General features: G+C 41.9%; 1 protein-coding gene across 1 annotated transcript in view; it reads right to left on the minus strand.

Annotated features, from left to right (window-relative positions):
- Positions 1-11,611, minus strand: part of LOC128696797 (uncharacterized) — a 314,946-nt gene extending 303,335 nt beyond the window's left edge. The window contains exon 1 of the mRNA XM_070096004.1: positions 11,410-11,611. The gene's annotated coding sequence lies outside the window, so the exon portion shown is untranslated. The remainder of the gene's footprint in view (positions 1-11,409) is intronic.
- Between the last annotated feature and the right edge of the window lie 15,989 nt (positions 11,612-27,600).

Below are 27,600 nucleotides of genomic sequence, written 5' to 3' on the forward strand. Positions count from 1 at the left end.
TGAGGCAAGTTCTAAGTAGAGCCTTGAATTGTGCAGGCAGCTGGGGCCCTTTTGTATTTTCAGGCAATGAATTCCAGATTTTAGGGAGAGATGGACACAGAGGGATATCAAAGTGTTTTGTGTCTTGTGTTATGCAAGTCCGTTATATTGTAGTTCTCAAGAAGGAGCTTGAGAGGAGGATTTATATTGGAGAATAATGTTCTGTGTATGTAGTATGCACAATAATATGAGCGAATATTTTGTATGTTAAGCAGGTTCAAGCTCTTAAAAATAGCGGTGGGATGTGTTGCCTGGCGCAGGAGTGTGTAATCAATCTCACAGCAGTTTTCTGCTGTATAAATAAAGGTTTAAGGTGATCTGCTGTGGTTGAACCCCGTGTACAAATACCACAGGTGAGATATGGGTAGATGAGAGTGGTAAAGAGTAAGTAGTGCCGTTTGGGATACATAGTACAGCATCTTACGAGAGGGTGCTTACCGTTTTGCTTGGCCTAAATCCAAACAGTGGGATACAAAGTATATATGTCAAAAGCTGAAGACTGAACACCGTAAATTATCTTTGCTCCTGTAGCCACAAATAAGTAATCATGAACACGAAATTAAGCACAGATATACAGATACCACACTAGAAATATGAATAGCCACTGAAGCAGATATTTACCTGGAGTTTACCTGGAGAGAGTTCCGGGGATTAACGCCCCCGCGGCCCGGTCTGTGACCAGGCCTCCTGGTGGATCAGAGCCTGATCAACCAGGCTGTTGCTGCTGGCTGCAAGCAAACCAACGTACGAGCCACAACCCGGCTGATCAGGAACTGACTTTAGGTGCTTGTTCAGTGCCAGCTTGAAGACTGCCAGGGGTCTGTTGGTAATGCCCCTTATGTGTGCTGGGAGGCAGTTGAACAGTCTCGGGCCCCTGACACTTATTGTATGGTCTCTTAACGTGCTAGTGACACCCCTGCTTTTCATTGGGGGGATGGTGCATCGTCTGCCAAGTCTTTTGCTTTCGTAGTGAGTGATTTTCGTGTGCAAGTTCGGTACTAGTCCCTCTAGGATTTTCCAGGTGTATATAATCATGTATCTCTCCCTCCTGCGTTCCAGGAAATACAGGTTTAGGAACCTCAAGCGCTCCCAATAATTGAGGTGTTTTATCTCCGTTATGCGCGCCGTGAAAGTTCTCTGTACATTTTCTAGGTCGGCAATTTCACCTGCCTTGAAAGGTGCTGTTAGAGTGCAGCAATATTCCAGCCTAGATAGAACAAGTGACCTGAAGAGTGTCATCATGGGCTTGGCCTCCCTAGTTTTGAAGGTTCTCATTATCCATCCTGTCATTTTTCTAGCAGATGCGATTGATACAATGTTATGGTCCTTGAAGGTGAGATCCTCCGACATAATCACTCCCAGGTCTTTGACGTTGGTGTTTCGCTCTATTTTGTAGCCTCAATTGAGGAGGCTATGTGGAACGAAGCTGAGAGGATGAGAGGGAGAAAGTAATGACTTAAAGATAATAATGATAACATACAGATATGTAAACAGGAAATACGGGTGAGGCTTCAAGACATTAAGAATAGGCCAAGGCTTGACGAAGACCGGATAGAGGCCATCATACTGAAAGTAAAAATTTTCAGATTGATATCAAATGAAGATAATTAACCTGGATAATAATACAATCATTTTAAGAGTTTAACCAGAGTGTATTATACAGTTCTGTGGATAATTCTAGAAAACCTAGATATGTGGGTTATTTCCTTTAGGGTCCGTTGGTGCTTCCTTAGAGAGAAGTAACGGTCAAATAACTCTAGGTGAAAGAGGGAGTGAGTGCCTTACCAGTAAACCCGGACTCGCAAAAGAATCAAACAAGGGTTGTGACTAACACTACCACTGAGCTACCAGTCACATTAAACCAGATATAGTGAAGACAAAACAAAACATCGAAACAAATCGTGATTGAACTAAGACTGAATTATAATAACGAGTTTTAATTCTAAAAAGTACACTTTGCAATTGGTATAGAATAATGCTACTCTATTGACATAATTTATAGAAAGTTACTGGTTATCCAGAACATTTCAGTCTTGTGATTAACTTATAACCACTAAACAATTGTTTAAATCAGTTGGTTTAGTTGAAATTTAGGAGTTTACGATCATTAACCATTTATATTTTGGGATTTATGTAACGAATTTGGTGTTACTTTTTTTCTGTGGTTATAAAACATTACGTACTGCATTGTGATGAGAACATGAATGTTAATATATACACAAATAACCCGCACACAGAAGAGAGGAGCTTACGACGACGTTTCGGTCTGACTTGGACCATTTACAAAGTCACACTAACGAAAAGGAGAGAAAGAGGGAGTATATGTAGGCAGGAGGAGGTAAAGGTAATATGGAGGAGGAGGAGCCAGTCAAATATTAATAAAGAGGAGCACTGCGAGGAAGCTAGCTAGCTAGCTAGGGGCCCACAGAGGGAAAGAGCAAGAACACAGAGGAGGGGGGGGGATAAAATAAATAACTAATGAAGGAACAAATACCCAAGGCAGAAGACAACCCAAAGGAGACAAGGGAAAAAGGAAAGGGGAAGAGGGAGAAGAAAAAGGAGGACTCGGGTTAAGTCACGGGTATTCTGAAGTTTGGAGCATTTTACAATGTAGTGGGAGAGGAAAGCATCGACAGAGACGAAGCCACGACTAGGATTCACACAAGTTATATATTAGGGAGGATTCAACCAGATGGCGACTGATTAAGTTAGAAGTAGGGAAGCCAGTTTTAGCAGAAGATCAGTCGATAGGATGACTGATCTCTGACGTGACAGAAAAGAGCATTGTTAATGTCAGCAAGCCTAACACTACCTTAGTGCTCCCTAAGTCTGTCAGAAAGAGAACGGCCAGTTTCTCCAAAGTACTGAAGAGGACAGGAGGAACAAGAAATAGAGTAGACACCAGGAACATTTGTAGAGGGAAGAGTGTTAGTCTGCCGGAAAATAAGTTTGATGTTTAAGGAACGGAGAGAGTTGTTGAGATTAGAAAGGCCGGAAATGTAGGGAAGACAGAGGACAGAGTTCCCAGGAGTAGAGAGTTTGAGAGAGAAGCAGTTTAGCAAGTGAGAAATCAGAGTCTATGAAATGGGAATGGTAGCCAAGACAGGAAAATTAATTATGAAGAGTGGAAATTTCTGATTGAAGGAACTGAGGATCACAAATGTGTAGAGCACGGAGAAAGAGGGAGATAACACTTTTCTTGACAGAGGAAGCATAAGAAAAGCGGTGAATGTACATGCCACTGCACAGCTTGCGGTAAACGGAAAAGGCAAAACCTGTATCTGAGTGGTGGACATGAACATCAAGGAAAAGGAGCAAGGAATTAGATTCCCATTCAGCTTTAAAGTTAATGGAAGGGGCGAGATTATTAAGAGCATTAAGAAATGGTTGGAAGAGACTATAGTCATGAGGCCACAGAGCAAAGATGTCATCAACATAGCAGAGCCAGAGTGTAGGTCGCACATCGATGGCAGGAAGAACAGTCTCGAAGTATTCCATGAAATGATTAGCAAGGACAGGAGAGAGGAGAGCCCATAGTCCATACACTCCCTCGTTCTCTCCTTTTCATTAGTGTGACTTTGTAAATGGTCCAAATCGGGCCGAAACGTCGTCATAAGCTCCTCTCTTCTATGTACGGGTTGTGTATTGTTCCAGTCAGGGAACAATACAGGGAACAATGTTAATATATATTTCCACCATGGCGGAACCAGGCCATGGCGCAACCAAACCGTGGCGGAACCAGGCCAAGGGGCAACCAAACCGTGGCGGAACCAGGCCAAGGGGCAACCAAACCGTGGCGGAACCAGGCCAAGGGGCAACCAAACCGTGGCGGAACCAGGCCAAGGGGCAACCAAACCGTGGCGGAACCAGGCCAAGGGGCAACCAAACCGTGGCGGAACCAGGCCAAGGGGCAACCAAACCGTGGCGGAACCAGGCCAAGGGGCAACCAAACCGTGGCGGAACCAGGCCAAGGGGCAACCAAACCGTGGCGGAACCAGGCCAAGGGGCAACCAAACCGTGGCGGAACCAGGCCAAGGGGCAACCAAACCGTGGCGGAACCAGGCCAAGGGGCAACCAAACCGTGGCGGAACCAGGCCAAGGGGCAACCAAACCGTGGCGGAACCAGGCCAAGGGGCAACCAAACCGTGGCGGAACCAGGCCAAGGGGCAACCAAACCGTGGCGGAACCAGGCCAAGGGGCAACCAAACCGTGGCGGAACCAGGCCAAGGGGCAACCAAACCGTGGCGGAACCAGGCCAAGGGGCAACCAAACCGTGGCGGAACCAGGCCATGGCGCAACCAAACCGTGGCGGAACCAGGCCATGGCGCAACCAAACCGTGGCAGAACCAGGCCATGGCGCAACCAAACCGTGGCAGAGCCAGGCCATGGCACAACCAAACCGTGGCAGAGCCAGGCCATGGCGCAACCAAACCGTGGCAGAACCAGGCCATGGCGCAACCAAACCGTGGCAGAACCAGGCCATGGCGCAACCAAACCGTGGCAGAACCAGGCCATGGCGCAACCAAACCGTGGCAGAACCAGGCCATGGTGCAACCAAACCGTGGCAGAACCAGGCCATGGTGCAACCAAACCGTGGTAGAACCAGGCCATGGTGCAACCAAACCGTGGTAGAACCAGACCATGGTGCAACCAAACCATGATAGAATCAGACTATGGTGCAACCAAACCATGGTAGAACCAGACCAAGGTGGAACAAGACCATGGTGGAACCAGACCATCGTAGAACTTGTCCACCGTGGAACCATACCAAATGGAACCAGACAAAGACAAACCAGTCCAAGATATTATACTAATAGCAGGAGTGTAAGAAATAAGACAGATGAGCTAAGATTAATTGCAAGTGCAGGAAACAGATATCATTGCTATAACAGAGACCTGGCTCAATCTGAAAGATAGAGATGCCCTCTGAATGTCACATACAAGGCTATAAATTATTCCACACTGACAGGGTCAACAGGAAGGGTGGTGGAGTAGCGATGTATGTCAGAGACAATTTAAATTGTGTTAGACTAAGATGTAAAATTAGAAGCGTCAGCGGCTGAATCTGTTTGGTTACAGCTTCTCGAGGGCCGAGAAAAACTAGTTTTGGGTGTGATTTACAGGGCCCCAAATCTTGATAGGGAGTGCAGTAAACTTCTATGGAATGAAATTCGTAAGGCCTCTACATACGAAAATGTGTTAATGGGAGATTTCAACTATAGACAGATTGACTGGAGCCATTTGATAGGAAATTTAGAATCAAGTGACTTTCTTGATACTATTCAGGATTGTTTTTTAAAACAGTTTGTGAGAGAGCCAACTAGAGGAAATAACCTGCTTGACTTGGTTCTTGCCAGCAGGGAAACGCTAATTAATAATCTTGAGGTTAATGATGAGCTTGGGGAAAGTGATCACAAATCACTCAGTTTTAATATATCATTGAATTCTCCTAATAACGGCAATCGAGTCTCTGTCCCTGACTTCCGCTTGGCTGATTTCATAGGACTGAAAAATTACTTGGGTGGGCTGAGCTGGAATGACCTGACTATGGGTCCGGTAGGTGGTGATTGCCGATATGACGTTTTCCAGGGCATAGTTCTAGCTGCTCAGACAACTTATGTTCCAAATAGGGAAATCAGATCAAGCAAAAATGGTCCTAAATGGATGACCAATAGATTAAAACATCTCATTGGTCAAAAGAGAGGCATATATAGGCAAATCAAAAGAGGAGAGGGGCAATTAAGAAATCGATATATTCAGTTAAAGAAAAATAAAAAAGGGAATTAGAAAGCAAAAAGAGATTATGAGGGTAAAGTTGCAAGAGAATCGAAGACTAACCCAAAAGGATTCTTTCAGGTATACAGAAGTAAGATCAGGGACAAGATAGGCCCACTCGGGTCAGCTCACAGACAGTGATAAGGAAATGGGTAGAATTTTTAACACATACTTCCTCTCAGTTTTTACTCAGGAAGATACTAGTGATATTCCAGAAATAATAATTTATGTAGAACAGGATGATAATAAACTATGCACGATTAAGGTCACAAGTGACGTGGTCCTTAGGCAAATTGATAAATTAAAACCTAACAAATCCCCAGGCCCTGATGAACTGTATGCAAGGGTTCTAAAGGAATGTAAAGAGGAGCTTAGCAAACCTCTGGCTAATCTTTTCAATATATCACTACAGACTGGCATGGTGCCAGATAAGTGGAAAATGGCAAATGTGATACCTATTTTCAAAGCAGGTGACAGGTCCTTCGCTTTGAACTATAGACCAATAAGCCTAACTTCCATAGTGGGAAAATTTATGGAATCAATAATTGCCGAGGCAGTTCGCAGCCACCTTGAAAACCACAAATTAATCAACGAATCTCAGCATGGTTTTACAAAGGGGCGTTCCTGCCTTACGAATTTAACTGTTTTCACTAAGGTATTTGAGTATTCATTACTAAGGTAATGAATTTGATATTGTGTATATGGACTTCAATAAGGCTTTTGACAGGGTCCCACATCAGAGACTATTGAGGAAAATTAAGGCACATGGAATAGGAGAAATTTTTTCCTGGATAGAGGCATGGTTGACAAATAGGCAGCAGAGAGTTTGCATAAATGGGGAGAAATCAGAGTCGGGAAGCGTCACAAGCGGTGTTCCACAGGGGTCAGTGTTGGGCCCCCTGTTGTTCACAATCTACATAAACGACATTGATGAGGGCATAAAGAGGGACATAAGTAAGTTTGCCGATGACACCAAAATAGGCCGTCGAATTCATTCTGACGAGGATATTAGAGCACTACAGGAAGATTTGAATAGATTGATGCAGTGGTCGGAGAAGTGGCAGATGCAGTTTAATATAGACAAATGCAAAGTTCTAAATGTTGGACAGGAAAATAACCATGCCACATAAACTAAATAATGTCGATCTTAATATTACGGATTGGGAAAAAGATTTAAGAGTTCTGGTTAGCAGTAATCTGAAACCAAGACAACAGTGCATAAGTGTTCGCAATAAAGCTAACAATCCTTGGCTTCATATCAAAAAGCATAAATAATAGGAGTCCTCAGGTTGTTCTTCAACTCTATATATCCTTGGTTAGGCCTCATTTAGATTATGCTGCTCAGTTTTGGTCACCGTATTACAGAATGGATATAAATGCTCTGGAAAACATACAAAGGGGGATGACAAAGTTGATCCCATGTATCAGAAATCTTCCCTATGAGGATAGACTGAGGACCCTGAATCTGCACTCTCTCGAAAGGCGTAGAATTAGGGGAGATATGATTGAGGTGTATAAATGGAAGACAAGAATAAATAAAGGGGATGTCAATAACATGCTGAAAATATCTAGCCTAGATAGGACTCGTAGCAATGGTTTTAAGTTGGAAAAATTCAGATTCAGGAAGGATATAGGAAAGCACTGGTTTGGTAATGGAGTTGTGGATGAGTGGAACAAACTCCCAAGTACAGTTATAGAGGATAAAACGTTGTGGAGTTTTAAAAATAGGTTAGATAAATACATGAGTGGGTGTGGGTGGGTGTGAGTTGGACCTGATTAGCTTGTGCTACTAGGTCAGTTGCCGTGTTCCTTCCTTAAGTGAATGTGACCTGACCTGACTAGGTTGGGGCATTGGCTTAAGCCGGTAGACTTGGACCTGCCTCGTATGGGCCAGTAGGCCTGCTGCAGTATTCCTTCTTTCTTATGTTCTTATGTTGAACTATACCAAGGTGAACCAGTTCAAGGTGAACCAATCCAAGGTAAAACCAGGTAAAGGGAAACCAAACCAATATGAACTAGACCAAGAGGAACCAGACTAACAAGAACCACAGCATGTAAAATCTCTACTAGAGGAACAGATGCAAGGGCAAGAAGAGCAAGAGGATCTGGACTAAGAAAAACTGGACCAAGAGGAACTGGACCAAGAGGAACTGGACCAAGAGGAACTGCACCAGTAAGTTTATTCAGGTATACACAAAGAGTTACACCGAGAGGAACTGGACCAAAAGGAACTGAACCAAGAAAAACTGGACCAAGAGGAACTGGAACAAGAGGAAGCAGACTAAAAAGGGCTCTGGTGTCCTGGTGGCTAACGCTCTCACTTCACACGGCGAGGGTCTGGAGTTTACCTGGAGAGAGTTCCGGGGGTCAACGCCCCCGCGGCCCGGTCTGTGACCAGGCCTCCTGGTGGATCAGAGCCTGATCAACCAGGCTGTTGCTGCTGGCTGCACGCAAACCTACGAGCCACAGCCCGGCTGATCAGGAACCGACTTTAGGTGCTTGTCCAGTGCCAGCTTGAAGACTGCCAGGGGTCTGTTGGTAATCCCCCTTATGTATGCTGGGAGGCAGTTGAACAGTCTCGGGCCCCTGACACTTATTGTATGGTCTCTTAACGTGCTAGTGACACCCCTGCTTTTCATTGGGGGATGGTGCATCGTCTGCCAAGTCTTTTGCTTTCGTAGTGAGTGATTTTCGTGTGCAAGTTCGGTACTAGTCCCTCTAGGATTTTCCAGGTGTATATAATCATGTATCTCTCCCGCCTGCGTTCCAGGGAATACAGGTTCAGGAACCTCAAGCGCTCCCAGTAATTAAGGTGTTTTATCTCCGTTATGCGCGCCGTGAAAGTTCTCTGTACATTTTCTAGGTCAGCAATTTCACTTGCCTTGAAAGGTGCTGTTAGTGTGCAGCAATTATCCAGCCTAGATAGAACAAGTGACCTGAAGAGTGTCATCATGGGCTTGGCCTCCCTAGTTTTGAAGGTTCTCATTATCCATCCTGTCATTTTTCTAGCAGATGCGATTGATACAATGTTATGGTCTGGGTTCGATTCCCAGCCAGAGTAGAAACATTGGACGTGTTTCTTTCCACCTGTTGTCTATGTTCCCCATCAGTAAAATGGGTACCTGGGTGTGGGTCGACTGGTGTGGGTCGCATCCTGGGACACTGACCTAATTTGCCCGAAATGCGGAGCATAACAAGGGACTTTCTATATAGTAGTATGTCATTGTTGTCAGCTAGGACTGTATACCTTGTACATGTACTTGTAGTAAATAAAGATTAAAAAAAAAAAAAAAAAAACTGAGTAAGAACCAAAGTAGAGAGATCGAGACCAAGAGGAAGAAGAGAAACGCTAAACCACCAGGGACATACAGGGCTCCCAGACAAACCAGAGCAAGAGGAAGCATAGCGATGAAGAACAACAAGAAGTATAGCAATAAAGAACAACAAGAAGTATAGCAATGAAGAACAACAAGAAGCATAGCAATGAAGAACAACAAGAAGCATAGCAATGAAGAACAACAAGAAGCATAGCAATGAAGAACAACAAGAAGCATAGCAATGAAGAACAACAAGAAATATAGCAATGAAGAACAACAAGAAGTATAGCAATGAAGAACAACAAGAAGTATAGCGATGAAGAACAACAAGAAGTATAGCAATGAAGAACAACAAGAAGTATAGCGATGAAGAACAACAAGAAGTATAGCGATGAAGAACAAGAAGTATAGCAATGAAGAACAAGAAGTATAGCGATGAAGAACAAGAAGTATAGCGATGAAGAACAACAAGAAGTATAGCAATGAAGAACAACAAGTATAGCAATGAAGAACAAGAAGTATAGCGATGAAGAACAAAAAGTATAGCAATGAAGAACAACAAGAAGTATAGCAATGAAGAACAAGAAGTATAGCGATGAAGAACAACAAGTATAGCAATGAAGAACAACAAGAAGTATAGCAATGAAGAACAAGTATAGCGATGAAGAACAACAAGAAGTATAGCAATGAAGAACAACAAGAAGTATAGCGATGAAGAACAACAAGAAGTATAGCAATGAAGAACAAGAAGTATAGCAATAAAGAACAACAAGAAGTATAGCAATAAAGAACAACAAGAAGTATAGCAATGAAGAACAACAAGAAGTATAGCAATGAAGAACAACAAGAAGTATAGCGATGAAGAACAACAAGAAGTATAGCAATAAAGAACAACAAGAAGTATAGCAATGAAGAACAACAAGAAGCATAGCAATGAAGAACAACAAGAAGTATAGCAATGAAGAACAAGAAGGGAAATCAAACTCTTGAGCAACACAACTGTTGAATTCTGCGCTGAGGAACTTGAACGCGATGATTCCTAGGTAACGTCATCAAGGCTGGAGTGACCACAACACAACGTTATCAAGGCTGGAGTGACTACAACACAACGTTATCAAGGCTGGAGTGACTACAACACAACGTTACCAAGGCTGGAGTGACTACAACACAACGTTACCAAGGCTGGAGTGACTACAACACAACGTTACCAAGGCTGGAGTGACTACAACACAACGTTACCAAGGCTGGAGTGACTACAACACAACGTTACCAAGGCTGGAGTGACTACAACACAACGTTACCAAGGCTGGAGTGACTACAACACAACGTTATCAAGGCTAGAGTGACCACAACACAACGTCATCAAGGCTGGAGTGACCACAACACAACGTCATCAAGGCTGGAGTGACCACAACACAACGTCATCAAGGCTGGAGTGACCACAACACAACGTCATCAAGGCTGGAGTGACCACAACACAACGTCATCAAGGCTGGAGTGACCACAACACAACGTTATCAAGGCTGGAGTGACCACAACACAACGTTATCAAGGCTGGAGTGACTACAACACAACGTTATCAAGGCTGGAGTGACTACAACACAACGTTATCAAGGCTGGAGTGACTACAACACAACGTTATCAAGGCTGGAGTGACTACAACACAACGTTATCAAGGCTGGAGTGACTACAACACAACGTTATCAAGGCTGGAGTGACTACAACACAACGTTACCAAGGCTGGAGTGACTACAACACAACGTTATCAAGGCTGGAGTGACTACAACACAACGTTATCAAGGCTGGAGTGACTACAACACAACGTTATCAAGGCTGGAGTGACTACAACACAACGTTATCAAGGCTGGAGTGACTACAACACAACGTTATCAAGGCTGGAGTGACTACAACACAACGTTATCAAGGCTGGAGTGACTACAACACAACGTTATCAAGGCTGGTGTGACCACAACACAACGTCATCAAGGCTGGTGTGACCACAACACAACGTCATCAAGGCTGGTGTGACCACAACATTCACTAACAACCTGTTAGACACAGGATGCAGCAAAAAATAGTCATTTATCACCAGAATATTCTTGGTCACTAAACCAGCTACTAAATAAAACATTTATATTCTTACAAATGAACAATACCAAAACTGTTGTTTTCAGTATATCATGATAATATTATATGGAGTTGGTAACGCAAGACAACACTGTTCGTTACCACATAACTTACTAATAACTGGAGGGAGTATTTAAATAACGTTACCTACCTAGCGGAGGGCAGCTGAGACTAACGTAAATCAGTTAGTGCGAGTTAGGGGAGAGTATAAACACTGCTCCGTAAGAGTTGGGACCAGGAGCTGTAACTCAACCCCAGCAAACAGGGTATAACTAGTGGAGCACACAGGTTGAGACACACACACGCAGACAGCACCTACACCAGGGCTCAGCAGCTACTGACGGACCTTCACTACTTACACACAATCTTTCCTCATCCGCCTGCCCAGTGTTCCGACCCCATCACTAGACCTCGACTTCAGCTTAATCTTCTCAGCTCTCAGTCAGAATCACACTCGCGTAAATTAAAAAAAAAAAGCATTGCCAACGTAAAGATGTTTTATATTGCAAAATTTTTAAGATGTAATTGAAAATCTCATTGATAAACGAATCACCAGAAAGTAACATTGACTTCATTATCAGAACTTACAATGATTCCATTTAACTTCAGCTTAATTACGTTTCTAGCACTCACCTGTATTTTTTCACGCCCAGCGCTACCATGAGGTAGACGCTGCTTACTTGCCTAAATTATATACATACTAAGGACTATGTTTAATTAAGTTCTGAAAGCCACAATTTTGATTTCATTTTAAATTTATTTGGGTCTGGCCAGTTAGTATATGTGTGAACACGACAGAGAGCACTTCAGCCTGGTTCAGGGAACCATGGTGAACACGACAGAGAGCACTTCAGCATGGTTCAGGGAACCATGGTGAACACGACAGAGAGCACTTCAGCCTGGTTCAGGGAACCATGGTGAACACGACAGAGAGCACTTCAGCCTGGTTCAGGGAACCATGGTGAACACGACAGAGAGCACTTCAGCCTGGTTCAGGGAACCATGGTGAACACGACAGAGAGCACTTCAGCCTGGTTCAGGGAACCATGGTGAACCACACCTCTCCTACACACTGCTAATGAAATTCGATTTTCATAAATTTCTAACTTGTTTTTAGGTATGATCTAGAAATAGTTATTCTTATTCATAGTGATTTTGCTGGGTTAGTTTAAATCTGCATTATTTACTACTTTGGAAAATTTTTACATAATTTTCCTGAAAGGTAGAAGATATAAATGAATATATTAATTATGTAATAGAATGTGACAGTGATTTAACCCTTTCGAGAAATTTCGAGTAAGTGGGGGAGGTAGAGCATTATTATTATAATCAAGGGGGAAGCGCTAAACCCGGAGGATTATACAGCGCCTGGGGGGGGGGGGATATGTGGAAGGCATTCAGGCTTAATTCGGGGAACTGGAGCACAGATCCAATTCCCTAAATCAAGAGCCCCTCACCAACATCAAGGAACCTTCCTTGAGGGGGGAGGGAGGGGGGGCAGGTAGAACAGCCGGGTGAGTGACGCCGCAGAAGACGCCATGATGAATGTGTGTACACTAGACAACTGTGCAATATAATCAGGCGTTCTTGAAGGTCAGTTGGTGTATATTGGCCTCAGTCCATAAACAAGAAATTATTGACAAGTTCCTGCTGAAGAACTTGGATAGTGTGGAAAACCCTTACAATTCAAGGACAGGGAAAACAGAAAACTCGAACCCTTCCCAGCAACACAGTTTAGCTAAGTGAAGCTTAACCATAATACATAGTAGTTTTTGAGTTGGCCATCATAAATTCTAGCTGTAGTGGTAGTAATAGTGTGTTCCATCAGCAATAAGTGTCTTCCTGTGAGAAATGGTAAGTTAATATGTATAAAATTTATTGTTATAATGATATGGTTGCAAGCAAACCTTCCCTAGTTTCTAAAAATATTCTCATTAACAATTTCTAACAGTCAGATCCTAAAATCATATACAGTCCACATTTATCATTTACCATTATTAGTATTAATATTTAATATTGTAGTTATTAATTTAATGTTAGGTCTAGTTTTTTGTGGAAGTGGGCATCGAGGGAGTGACAGTTTGGCGACCTACTGTGACTAGTGACAGTTTGGCGACCTACTGTGACTAGTGACAGTTTGGCGACCTACTGTGACTAGTGACAGTTTGGCGACCTACTGTGACTAGTGACAGTTTGGCGACCTACTGTGACTAGTGACAGTTTGGCGACCTACTGTGACTAGTGACAGTTTGGCGACCTACTGTGACTAGTGACAGTTTGGCGACCTACTGTGACTAGTGACAGTTTTTTTTATATTTTTATTTAAAACATAGAACAAATACAATAATGTATAAGAGTATAAAATTAAAAACCATACTAGATATTACCAAACCTCTAGTACACAATCCCGGTACATTGAAAGAACACCATAGATCATGGCCATATTACAACCATATACATAACCCACAACCATATACATAACCCACAACCATATACATAACCCACAACCATATACATAACCCACAATACATAACCAACAACCATATACATAACCCACAACCATATACATAACCAACATATACATAACCTACAACCATATACATAACCTACAACCATATACATAACCCACAACCATATACATAACCCACAACCATACATATACATAACCCACAACCATATACATAACCAACAACCATATACATAACCCACAACCATATACATAACCAACAACCATATACATAACCCACAAATATATACATAACCCACAACCATATACATAACCCACAACCATATACATAACCCACAACCATATACATAACCCACAACCATATACATAACCAACAACCATATACATAACCCACAACCATATACATGACCTATACATAACCCACAACCATATACATAACCCACAACCATATACATAACCAACAACCATATACATAACCCACAACCATATACATAACCCACAACCATATACATAACCCACAACCATATACATAACCCACAACCATATACATAACCAACAACCATATACATAACCCACAACCATATACATAACCCACAACCATATACATAACCCACAACCATATACATAACCCACAACCATATACATAACCCACAACCATATACATAACCAACAACCATATACATAACCTACAACCATATACATAACCTACAACCATATACATAACCAACAACCATATACATAACCCACAACCATATACATAACCAACAACCATATACATAACCCACAACCATATACATAACCCACAACCATATACATAACCCACAACCATATACATAACCCACAACCATATACATAACCCACAACCATATACATACCCTACAAACCCTCCTTTTACAATAATTATTGCCAGTGCAGACACAGCTGACACTTCTACCCCCCCCCCGTATGTACAGTCCCCGTTCTAAATAACATACATTGAATTATCCTAATGAATGGTCATACACTGACCTCATCAAAACCTAAGAGTTTTTTTTTTATATTTTATTTAAAAACAACATACACATGATACAAGCCAACAATTAGCAAATCAAAAAACCGTGACAGACAATGTCAGTACACACACACAAAAAAAAAAAAAATTAACATATTGATATAACGAAATTCTACCGTAATAAACCCAACCCGTTTACGGGGGAAAAAAAAAAACATACCGACTACTAAACAGAACGTCGGAGTCATTATAAAACATGTAGGAATAAGTCCTATAAACATGTATATATGCACATACATACACATGCACATATACACATACATGTATGTGCACATATGTTCTTACAGAACAGACTGGATTATACTAGAACAAAAAAACAAACACAAAAAGACTTATCACTAAATAAACTAGACATAAACTAAATATATAACATCCAGAACAGAAGTGGCAGACAATGTCAGGTACACACAAAACATTGTAACACATTGATATAACAAATTCTACTAAAATAACCCAACCAACCGACTTCCAAACAAACAGTCGGAGTCATTATAAAACATGTAGGAACGAGTCCTACAATCATATATATGTGTATACATATACGCATGCATATACACACATACGTGTATGTGCACTTGTTCGTACAGAACAAACTGGATCATACATAGAAATAAAGCGCTAAGTGACTGTCACCAAATAAACTAAAAATATTACATTCAATGATATAACTATACCTAGGTGGTTTGAGGACGGCGCAGCTAACGTTGCATCAGAGGGTCATTGTGACGAACGTGCTGTTGTATAGTAAGATATGGCACGTGGTGGCAGTATACCCGCTGAGGCGGCGAGAGGTGCAACGGTTGCAACATGGGATTTTCCGATTTATATGGGGATCGGGTTGTGACTGGCTAAGTAGAGGGGTGGTGACGCTTCCCGTTAGCCACGGGGGGCTGGGGCTTATACATAGTGGGAAAATTTATGGAATCAATAATTGCCGAGGCAGTTCGTAGCCACCTTGAAAAGCATAAATTAATCAACGAATCTCAGCATGGTTTTACAAAGGGACGTTCCTGCCTTACGAATTTATTAACTTTTTTCACTAAGGTATTTGAGGAGGTAGATCATGGTAACGAATATGATATTGTGTATATGGACTTCAGTAAGGCTTTTGACAGGGTCCCACATCAGAGACTATTGAGGAAAATTAAAGCACATGGAATAGGAGGAGAAATTTTTTCCTGGATAGAGGCATGGTTGACAAATAGGCAGCAGAGAGTTTGCATAAATGGGGAGAAATCAGAGTGGGGAAGCGTCACGAGTGGTGTTCCACAGGGGTCAGTGTTGGGCCCCCTGCTGTTCACAATCTACATAAACGACATAGATGAGGGCATAAAGAGCGACATCGGCAAGTTTGCCGATGACACCAAAATAGGCCGTCGAATTCATTCTGACGAGGACATTCGAGCACTCCAGGAAGATTTGAATAGACTGATGCAGTGGTCGGAGAAGTGGCAGATGCAGTTTAATATAGACAAATGCAAAGTTCTAAATGTTGGACAGGACAATAACCATGCCACATATAAACTAAATAATGTAGATCTTAATATTACGGATTGCGAAAAAGATTTAGGAGTTCTGGTTAGCAGTAATCTGAAACCAAGACAACAGTGCATAAGTGTTCGCAATAAAGCTAATAGAATCCTTGGCTTCATATCAAGAAGCATAAATAATAGGAGTCCTCAGGTTGTTCTTCAACTCTATACATCCTTGGTTAGGCCTCATTTAGATTATGCTGCACAGTTTTGGTCACCGTATTACAGAATGGATATAAATTCTCTGGAAAATGTACAAAGGAGGATGACAAAGATGATCCCATGTATCAGAAACCTTCCCTATGAGGATAGACTAAGGGCCCTGAAACTGCACTCTCTAGAAAGACGTAGAATTAGGGGGGATATGATTGAGGTTTATAAGTGGAAGACAGGAATAAATAAAGGGGATGTAAATAGTGTGCTGATAATATCTAGCCTAGACAGGACTCGCAGCAATGGTTTTAAGTTGGAAAAATTCAGATTCAGGAGGGATATAGGAAAGTACTGGTTTGGTAATAGAGTTGTGGATGAGTGGAACAAACTCCCAAGTACCGTTATAGAGGCCAGAACGTTGTGTAGCTTTAAAAATAGGTTGGATAAATACATGAGTAGATGTGGGTGGGTGTGAGTTAGACCTGATAGCTTGTGCTAACGGGTCGGTTGCCGTGTTCCTCCCTTGAGTCAATGTGACCTGACCTGACTAGGTTGGGTGCATTGGCTTAAGCCGGTAGGGACTTGGACCTGCCTCGCATGGGCCAGTAGGCCTTCTGCAGTGTTCCTTCGTTCTTATGTTCTTATGTTCTTATTTAGAAAAGCGTATGATGAGTGTGTATCTAAAACGCGGGTATTTGGGGGAGGTGGGGGCGAGGAAAGGGGGGCTAGAAAAACTGCGTATGGATATGCAACGATGGTGGGGGGGTAAGGATTTAATGATTGGTGAGGCCATGTTGAGGGTTTTAATGACGGTGAGGGATCCGAAGCGCCTTAAATTGAGGATTCTTGAGAGGGTGGGTGGTGGGTCTGTGGTGGCGGCAGTTGAGGGGGCATACCCCATGTATGCGTGGGGGAATATCTGGAAATGTTTACGGCAATTGCGTATTAAACCAGGTGTAAGGGAGGTAATGTTTAGGTTTCTACATGGAATCTTGCCGTCTGGTGTTGTGTTATTTAATAGGAGACTAAGGGAGGGTGGGGAGTGCAAGGCGTGTGGATGTTCCGAGACTATTTTTCATGCGGTGTATTTTTGTAATTATTTAGAAGCTGTAAGGGTATGGTTAGGTAGGGTAGTTAGGTTAGTGGGTGGGGAAGGGTTACAGGTGTTAAGGGTGTTAAGTTTAGATATAGGTGGGATGAGTCAGATGGTGGTAAATGTGGTTGTGTATGTGGTCACTGATTTTATTTATACGTCTTGGGCTATGAGGGAAGTGGGTGTGAGGGAAGTGGGTGTGAGGGAGGTGGGTGTGGATGAAAGAATTAAGGTGTTAGCGGCCACCATTTATAGAACTAAGTGTCGAAATAGGGATGTTTATGGGGGAAGGTGGGAGACAGTGTTTACTGAGGGATACCGGAGTTTTAAGTTGAAGGATTTACGGGATTTAAGTGTAAATGGGTAGCGACGGGCTAGTTTCTTGAGCGGAGATGTGTTTATCTGGAGTTTATCTGGAGAGAGTTCCGGGGGTCAACGCCCCCGCGGCCCGGTCTGTGACCAGGCCTCCTTAGGTCAGTGTCCCAGGATGCGACCCACACCAGTCGACTAACACCCAGGTACCCATTTTACTGATGGGGAACATAGACAACAGGTGGAAAGAAACACGTCCAATGTTTCTACTCTGGCTGGGAATCGAACCCAGGCCCTCGCCGTGTGAAGCGAGAGCGTTAACCACCAGGCCACCAGGTGTAATACTAACACAGGTGTTACTGACACAGGTGTGTTAGTGACACATGTGTGTTACTGACACAGGCGTGTTACTGACACAGGTGATACTGACACAGGTGTGTTACTGACTCAGGTGTGTTACTGACACAGGTGTTGCTGACACATGTGTGCTACTGACACAGGTGTTGCTGACACAGGTGTGTTACTGACACAGGTGTTACTGACACAGGTGTGTTACTGACACAGGTGCGTTACTGACACAGGTGTTACTGACACGCATGTTACTGATACAGGTGTTACTGACACAGGTGTGTTACTGACAGGTGTTGCCGACACATGTGTTACTGACACAGGTGTTACTGACACAGGTGTTACTAACACAGGTGTTACTGACACAGGTGTGTTACTGACACAGGCATGTTACTGACACAGGTGTTACTGACATAGGTGTGTTACTGACACAGGTGTGTTACTGACACAGGAGTGTTATTGATACAGGTGTGTTACTGACAGAGGTGTTACTGACACACGTGTGCTACTGACACAGGTGTTGCTGACACAGGTGTGTTACTGTGTGGATGGCTTTTAAAGTGTGTGACTGGATTTGCACTGATACATTTATGCTTTTCTGAGTAGTGAGTGTGGTGTGGGTGGTGTTTTTACACATGTGTTCCCTTTATGTTGTGAAGATTTTGGATAGTATATGTACGTAATGTATTGGAGCACTACATCATTGTGTGTATACAAGGTGAATGAAAGGGTAGAATCTTAAAGTTTTTGTGTGTGTGAGAATGACTGTTCGTTATTGTGAGAGTGCCTTCAAAGATGTTATAGAAAGCATATACTAAATGGTGTTACTAAGGTATGCCATATGACTGTATCGAATATGCTGTGATACAAAGTCCGGGGTTTCCCTTCTTGTTGGATGCATTCTGTAAGACAATTTCTGTATTCAGAAGGTTCGAAGTTTAAATAGCTGTAATGAGTAACGTGGTACAGTTTTATATTATGCGAGATTGTATTTTTGTACATAAGGCCTAACATATAATGTTTCAGCGGCCTGGTTAAGATTATATAGTACATGTCGTGTGACACTGTATGTGTAGGGTAGTGTTAAATATTTTAAGTACACGCTGTTGTTTTCCCTTTGCTATTTTATTGTTTAAAGTCACATATAAGAGTATATGTAAGGTAATATAAAAATGTATATTGATTTTGTGTAAATACGCAATTTCAGATGACTTTGTTGGATCAGGTGTGCATATGAGTTCAAGTAGCGGTGTATATTATGTATTAATACTGGTATAGGGTATATAGTGTATGAAGAAGTCTTGGGTGGATTGCACCCGTGCTGAGATATAGAGTATATTATCCTTGTATGCTAGGCAAAGTTTTCATAATTGTTACTTAGAGCAAGTAGTATCCTGCGCTCTTATAGTATGTCATTGTTTTGTAGGTGTTTGATGGGGGGGGGGTACATTTTACTTCCAGAGCACATATGTACGACTTTATAAATGTACCTTTGGTGGGGGGTGGATGTATAGGTTTTAATGGTATGTGGTGAGGTTTTTACCTTTAAGAATTGTTTTGTATATAAAACTTGGCATAAGATGTTTAAGTGTGCTGAAATAGATTCTCTGGATATGTTGTTGGTACACCTGTGCGAAGTTTCTTTTTCTTTTTTGATTGTGTATACGTATGTTGTACATTAATTTTGTTGTTACATGTTGATTGGTTTCGTAACATGTTTGCTTACACGTATAATGTATACTGTATTTTAAATACAAAAAAAAAAAAAAAAAAAAAAAAAAAAAAAAAAAAAAAAAATGTATAGAGGATGAGGGACAGTTTGTGTCAGCACAAAGTTAAATGTTTATGTGTATTTTGACAATGTAATTTATAATTCTGGGTAAGAACTGATACTATGTTCTTTTATTTATTTAATGTATTGTATTGTTTTAAATAAAATATAAAAAAAAAAAACTATACCTAAGACATTGGTTCCCACAAACACACCTACACACACACAAAGTTAATGTTACTGATTAACACTCAATATATAATAGGACCTTCCATACAAAATAAGGGTATATATAAACCCCATCAAATACTTATATATTTTCGCACATAGTTCATAAAGTACCCATTCAATACGATAAAAAAGAGACGTATGACAAGGATAAATCTATTATCAGATTCGAATATATAAAACATATCCTCACAATATACATATAAATATAAACCCCCTATATAAAATGGTTCTTATAACAATAAGAGAAAAAACAGAAAATCACATACAACTTTTGACTCTGTGATTTTACAAATTCATAAGGTCTACATACCCCGGATCCCCCGACGGCTCCCTGCAAATAAACTTTACCCACATCAACCACCGTGCAAACCAATCAACCTTCCTCATCAGGCTTCCAATCACTCCAAGAGGACACACCACTGAAGAGACCAACCCCTTGCCTCTCACCCCGTCACCAAACGGAGTAGACGTTCAACAGTAAGTCCACGATATCCCTCAGGAAAACTAATTACCCACCTTCCCCCATATAATTGTTTGTTCCTACATGCTGTCCTATAAAAACACGCCGCCAACGCTTTTATCCTAATGTTTCCCTCCACCTCCCTCATCCCCCAAGAAACATACAAGTAATCAACTATTACGTATCTGATAGCCCTCCCCACCTCTTTGGGTACCCCTCCCATATCTAACATTAAAGCCCTAAGGGGTGATATCTGTCCCCCCCCCCAATAAAAAGAAAACCCTCTTCAACCACAATCTTACCACCTCCAAAGCAGAACAAAAATATACTACATGAAAAGCCGTTTCAACTTCCCCACAAAAACCGCATGACGCCTCTCTCACAAAACCCATTCGTCTTAGCACCTCTTTCGATGCTAACGTCCCCATAAGAAATCTATATACTAATTCCCTCGCTCTTGCCGGTATTCTTAATTTACTAAATTCCACCCATATCACTCTCCAATCATATGTGGGATACACTGCCATCCCTTGCATTGATTCCTGACGACGACCCACACCCACTAACCGTTTTACCTTGAGTTTTTTAACATTTTTTTTTTATTTATTTATTTATTAACAATTTGAGCACACATACAGAGGTACAAAAAAATACAGATAAGAGCAGCATGCCAAAGCCACTTATACTATGCATAGCATTACGGGCTGGCTTAAAATTAACTTAAGATTAACTAAGCAATGATGAAATCAGTGATAAAACATTAATGTAAACAGATTACTATAAAGCACAAATGAGTATTACAAAGACAGGTCATATGGTTGCCTGCATTGTTGTACATTCAGTCGTATGGAGTATTTTGTTAGGTAGTGTATTTAAAAAATAATAAAGTTAGATTGGGTTTTAGGTTTAACATTTATGTGATATAATTGTGAGAAACATTTAAGATATACAATTTATCAGGTTCAGTTATTCAGTATTTATTTGGTTTTGGGTGAGTAAGTGATCTTTGAGAAGAGACTTGAATTTATAAACAGGTAGTGTTTCTTTTATATTTACAGGTAATGAATTCCAGATTTTAGGGCCTTTTATGTGCATTGAGTTTTTGCATAGTGTGAGATGGACACGAGGAACATCAAAGAGTGATCTGTGCCTTGTGTTATGGTCATGTGTTCTGTTGAGGTTGGCAAGGAGATGTTTGAGGGGAGGGTTAATATCAGAGTTAAGTGTTCTATGTATGTAATAGGTGCAGTAATAAGTATGGATGTTTTGTATGGTGAGTAGGTTTAGTGTATTGAATATTGGTGGGGTGTGCTGCCTGTAATGAGAATTTGTTATCATTCTAACTGCAGCCTTTTGTTGGGTAATTAGTGGTCTGAGATGGTTAATTGTTGTTGAGCCCCATGCACAAATTCCATAGGTGAGATAGGGGTAAATAAGAGAGTGATATAGGGCCAGGAGGGCTGACTGTGGAGCATAGTACCGTATCTTCGATAGTATGCCTACAGTCTTGGAAATTTTCTTAGAAATTTGTTGTATATGTGTATGAAATTTGAGTCTATTATCAAGGTGGATTCCTAAGAATTTTCCCTCTGTTAGCTTTGTGATAGGTGATCCGTTTATCATTATGTTAAGAGGGACATCTGTAGCTCTGTTACCAAACTGAATGAAGTAGGTTTTGTCAATGTTTAGTGTAAGTTTGTTAGTCCACATCCAGGTAGATATTTTCTGTAATTCGGTATTTACAGTATTGGCTAGCGTGACTGGGCTCGGGTGGGAGAAGACGTATGTAGTGTCATCTGCAAATAGTGTGGGTTTGAGTAATTGCGAAGCATTTGGTAGGTCATTTATGTATAGGAGAAAGAGAAGAGGGCCAAGGACACTTCCCTGTGGGACACCAACTGTAATTGGTTGTGCAGAAGAGTTTGCCCCATTTGCGTACACATATTGGCTTCTGTTGCTGAGGTAAGACTTGAGGTAGTTGAGGGAGTGCCCTCTTATACCATAGTGTGACAATTTTACGTGGAGCAAGTCATGGTCAACTGTATCAAAAGCTTTACGTAAGTCAATGAAGATCCCCATTGGGACTTCTTTTTTCTCTATTGCAGTGTATATATGTTCTAGCATGTGTATAATAGCATCATTAGTATTTTTATTAAGCCTGAATCCAAATTGGCAGGGGTTGAGTATGTTTTGGGAGATAAGGTAGGAGTAGATTCGTTTATGAATTAATTTTTCGAAGATTTTTGAGAGAGGGTGTAAGTTGGATATTGGCCTATAGTTTTTTTTTTTTTTTATATTTTATTTAAAAAACTGCATATACATAATACATTGTATTACTTACAAAACAAACCACGGTGAAAAATAAAATAAATGGAACATACAGTGAACTTCATACCTCTCCGAACATGAAATTAAACACCAACATTACAAACTAGTCAATAAAACCAACCACATCCACTGTAACTTTATAGAAGTACTTAGTATTGATGACAATACATACATACACATACATATATATACACATACATATATATATATATACACATATACACACACACACATACATATATATAAATTAAATTAATATACAACTCAGATCGGTATACAGAAAAAATACATATAGTTTACTTGCATGTCACAAGTACTTGGCTAAACAGGAGCACCATACCTAACACATACACCACAATATTGAAAACCCAACCTTCCACATCCTTACAAAACAGAATTTTATAAACAGAGCAAATACAATAATGATTATAGTATAAAATTAAAAACCATACTAGATATTACAAAACCTCTAGTACACAATCCCGGTACATTTTAAGAACACCATAGATCAAGGCCATATTACAACCATATACATAACCCCACAACCATATACATAACCTATAAACCCTCCTTTTATAATAATCATTATTGCCAGTGCAGACACAGCTGACACTTCTCCCCCCCCCCCTCCCCGTATGTACAGTCCCCGTTCTAAATAACATACATTGAATTATCCTAATGAAAGGTCATACCCTGACCTCATCAAAACCTAAAAGTTGGTAGTGCATGAACAAGACAAAAACACAAAATTTACAGATATGAAACATTACATTCATATACACCTACACTGTAATAAGTAGAAAAATATACAAATATTAATGTTAACCATGAATTACAAACATTCAAAACATTGCATATAGTGAAGTTCACATTAGCGGTACAATACTAGGCTATGTAAATTATTTAAAGAACCCGAGACTAAAATAAAACTAGAGTAGTTATAAGAAGAAGGCTGCTGTAATGTGCCAGTCCCAAAAGAACTGACACGTATCTCAGAAAAATTTTGTGTTGATACCAACGTGCCAATCTAATTACTTAAAAACGAGATCCTAAGGGCTCGGTATCCTGGCTTTCAAGGAAATTTTAAACCCAGTGAACATAACCATCAGGCTTAGAAATGTAACCCTGGAAACCACACTTATATCTCACTATGACAAACATTCTCGTGAAACATGGCATACCATCCATACCTAATTCTCACTACCTTCCTCTTACACACTACATCAGTTCCAGATAAACCAAAAACAACCCCCCCACTTTACATCCCCCCATAAGGAGACCACTCCTTTGTCCATCCTCAGGGACCCCGCCTAAGGGAACCCACAGTGAGATTCCTATAACCTTCCGGGAAACTTTTTTCCCAAGACGCCCCATAAACCAACTTATTCCTACACTTCGTCCTATAGAATCTGGCCGCCAACGCTTTTATCCTCATATCACCCCTTAATCCCCTCATTCCCCATGAAATGTCCAGATAATCCACTATGATATACATTATAGCCCTTCCAACATCCCTAGGAACTCCCCTTACATCCAGTAGTAAAGCCCTTAAAAGCGGCAAACGACCCCCCCCCCCAACAGTCTGATAACCCCACCCATCCATGATCTCACCCCCTCCAAGGAGGTACAAAAAAAGACCACATGAAACGCCGTTTCAACATCACCACAAAACTGACAAAAAGCCTCTTCCACAAACCCCATACTACATAACACCTCCTTGGAAGCCAGAATCCCCATGATAAACCTATATACTAATTCTCTTACTCTAGCCGGTATCCGAAGCTTACTAAAATCTTTCCAAATAACCCCCCAATCATACGTTGGATACACGGCTACCCCTTGCATAATTCCTTGACCTTTCACTACCCTCACCAACCGTTTCACTTTGATTTTATCCACCTGTTGCACTGTCAATAAAAATCTCAACATATCTTCACAAACCCTCAATTCCTTCCCACTCCACCATTTACGTGCCTCCTCCATAACTCTTCCTACTTTAGCGCCCCTCACACCCCCTTCCCTCATATACCTCCACTTGATATATACAGCCATTACTCTCAGTCCTAAAGGCAACAAACCTAAACCCCCTCTCCGAACATCCGTCATAACTACCTCCTTACTTAACCATGCCCTCCCAAATCCCCACACAAACTTCAGCACCCTCCTCTGCATTTCCACAATGTCTTGTACCTCTAAGGGAAAAACCTCTGCCACCCCCCATACCTTGCTATAGACAAGTGAATTTACCACCACTACCCTCTGATGTAAAGCTAAGTCCCTCGCACTTAAACCTCCTAGTCTACTTAAAACCTTACCCGTGACAGACTCCGAATTTACCCTTCTGCATGCCTGCACTTCCGCCAAATACCATATCCCACATACCTTGATTCTGTCAACCACTGTCCATCCTAACCCTATCCCCAAGCCCCCCCCCTATCCAATTACCGACCTCTAGTAACCTTGATTTCACCGTATTAACTCTCATTCCGGTATTCATACCAAACATCTGAATCACTCTACCCACCCTCCTTAACTCCTCCTTACCCCTTAGCAAAACAGTAGTATCATCCACATACCCAACGATGCCCCCTTTGCACCCCCCTTCCATCTCCTGATTGTTCATTACCCTCTCAACAGACTCATAAAAAGGATTCTGCACACACGCAAAGAGCAGCTGTGACATCGGACAGCCCTGTCTCAAACCTCTCTCCATTGGTACACTTTCACCCAACCTCCCATTGACCTGTACCCTCACCTCTGCCCCATCATACAGGGTGTTCACCCACCTCACTACCCCCTCCCGAAACCCCAACCTCTCTAAGCAAACCCCTAAGAAATCTCTGTCCACGCAATCATAAGCATTCACCCAATCTAAACCTAGTATTCCCCCTCCCGTACATCTCTCTAGAAAATCCCTAATCAAACCATGTCCATCCCTCATCCTTCTTCCCGGAATTCCCAACTGTCCCCTATGTAACACTAAACCCAACACTTTCCTCATTCTGTTGCCCAAAACCTTAGCAAAAATCTTGTAATCCGAGCACATTAACGTAATCGCACGGTAATCATTCAAAACTCGGCATTCCTTCTTTTTGGGCACTAAAACCGTGACACCCGTTCTTTGTGATTTCCCCATCCTCCCACTACTTAACATACAATTCAAAACCCCCACCAGACAATGCCGTACACTCCCCCAATGATACCTATAAAAATCGTTTGGTATTCCGTCTATGCCTGGGGTTTTACCCTGGCACATCCCAAAAACTGCCTCCTCCACCTCCTCTACATTAATACTACCCTCGATTCTGTCACTGTCCTGCTCACTTAATACTCTATTAAACCCTTCATCCCCAAACCGTCCCTCACCCACTCCCCTGCCAACCCTCCTCCACTTCTCCCTAAACCAAAAATCTGCATACAAACTAATATTTTCCGTGGTGGATAGGCCTTGACCCTCCTCAAAGCCACCCCCCCCTGTACCTGCCTCAATATACGCCAAGGTGGTCTTCGCCTGCCGTTCCTTAAACCTCCTTAATACAAAACCCGATGGCCTATCTCCCCTTAAGACATCCTCCAACCCTGCCCTAACTCGAATTGCCTCAAATTTTTCATTGTGAATTTCCGCCAACCTATTTCGCAAACGTTCCATGTCCTCACTCCGCCCCACACGTTCCTCTGCATAACAGTCATTTAACTGACCCTCAAGATAATTTTGTAGGCCATAGCTCCACCTAGCCAGCTCCTTACCCCGTACTTTAAAAAATTTTCCAATTTCAACTTTAGCCCTCATTTCCCACCAATCCAGCAAATCCATTTCCATATTCCTAGTCTCCCAAAAGGATTCCCACCAATCTTCAAACCCCGTAGGGTCACCCTCTTCCCTAAGTAGCCTCACATTTAATTTCCAATATCCTGCATAAACCCTCACTATGCCATCTACCCTCAAATCTGCTATAACAGCACGATGATCAGAAAAACCCACATCGATAGTCCTCACCCTCTCCACACCTATGCCCTGCCTAACATAAATCCTATCTAACCGTGCCTCATATCCCCTACGAATAAAAGTGTGCTCCACTCCATATCCCCTACTTCCCACCACATCTACCGCTCCAACATCTCGCAAAACATCCCGCAGAACCCCCAAAACACAACCCGCCCCCCTCGGAACCACATCACCCTTCCTAATGACACAATTCCAATCCCCACCAATCACCGTAAAAGCAGGTAAACCTCTCAAGTGATATACCAGAACCTCGCGTACAATAACCACCTTCACTCTAGTGTTACTAGTTGCTGGCATGTACACACCTACAAAACTAACCCTCCTGGCCCCCCAAAACCCATCCACCCTGACAACCCTCCCACCCCCCCCCCTCCTCCCAACCCAGGATACGCAAAGGACTGGTCTCCTTTACCGCCACAGCCACACCTCCTTTCAACCTCAAAGCATCACATGTAAACAACCTATAACCTTTCAACAACAACTCACATCCTAACCTATGGTTATGTTCCTGCAAAAAACAGACATCAATACTAAATCTCCTCAAAACCCACTCTAACCATACCCTCTTGACCTCGTTTTTAAGACCGTTT

The sequence above is a fragment of the Cherax quadricarinatus genome, chromosome 52 (assembly GCF_038502225.1).
Source record: "Cherax quadricarinatus isolate ZL_2023a chromosome 52, ASM3850222v1, whole genome shotgun sequence".
Taxonomy (NCBI): Eukaryota; Metazoa; Arthropoda; class Malacostraca; order Decapoda; family Parastacidae; genus Cherax; species Cherax quadricarinatus.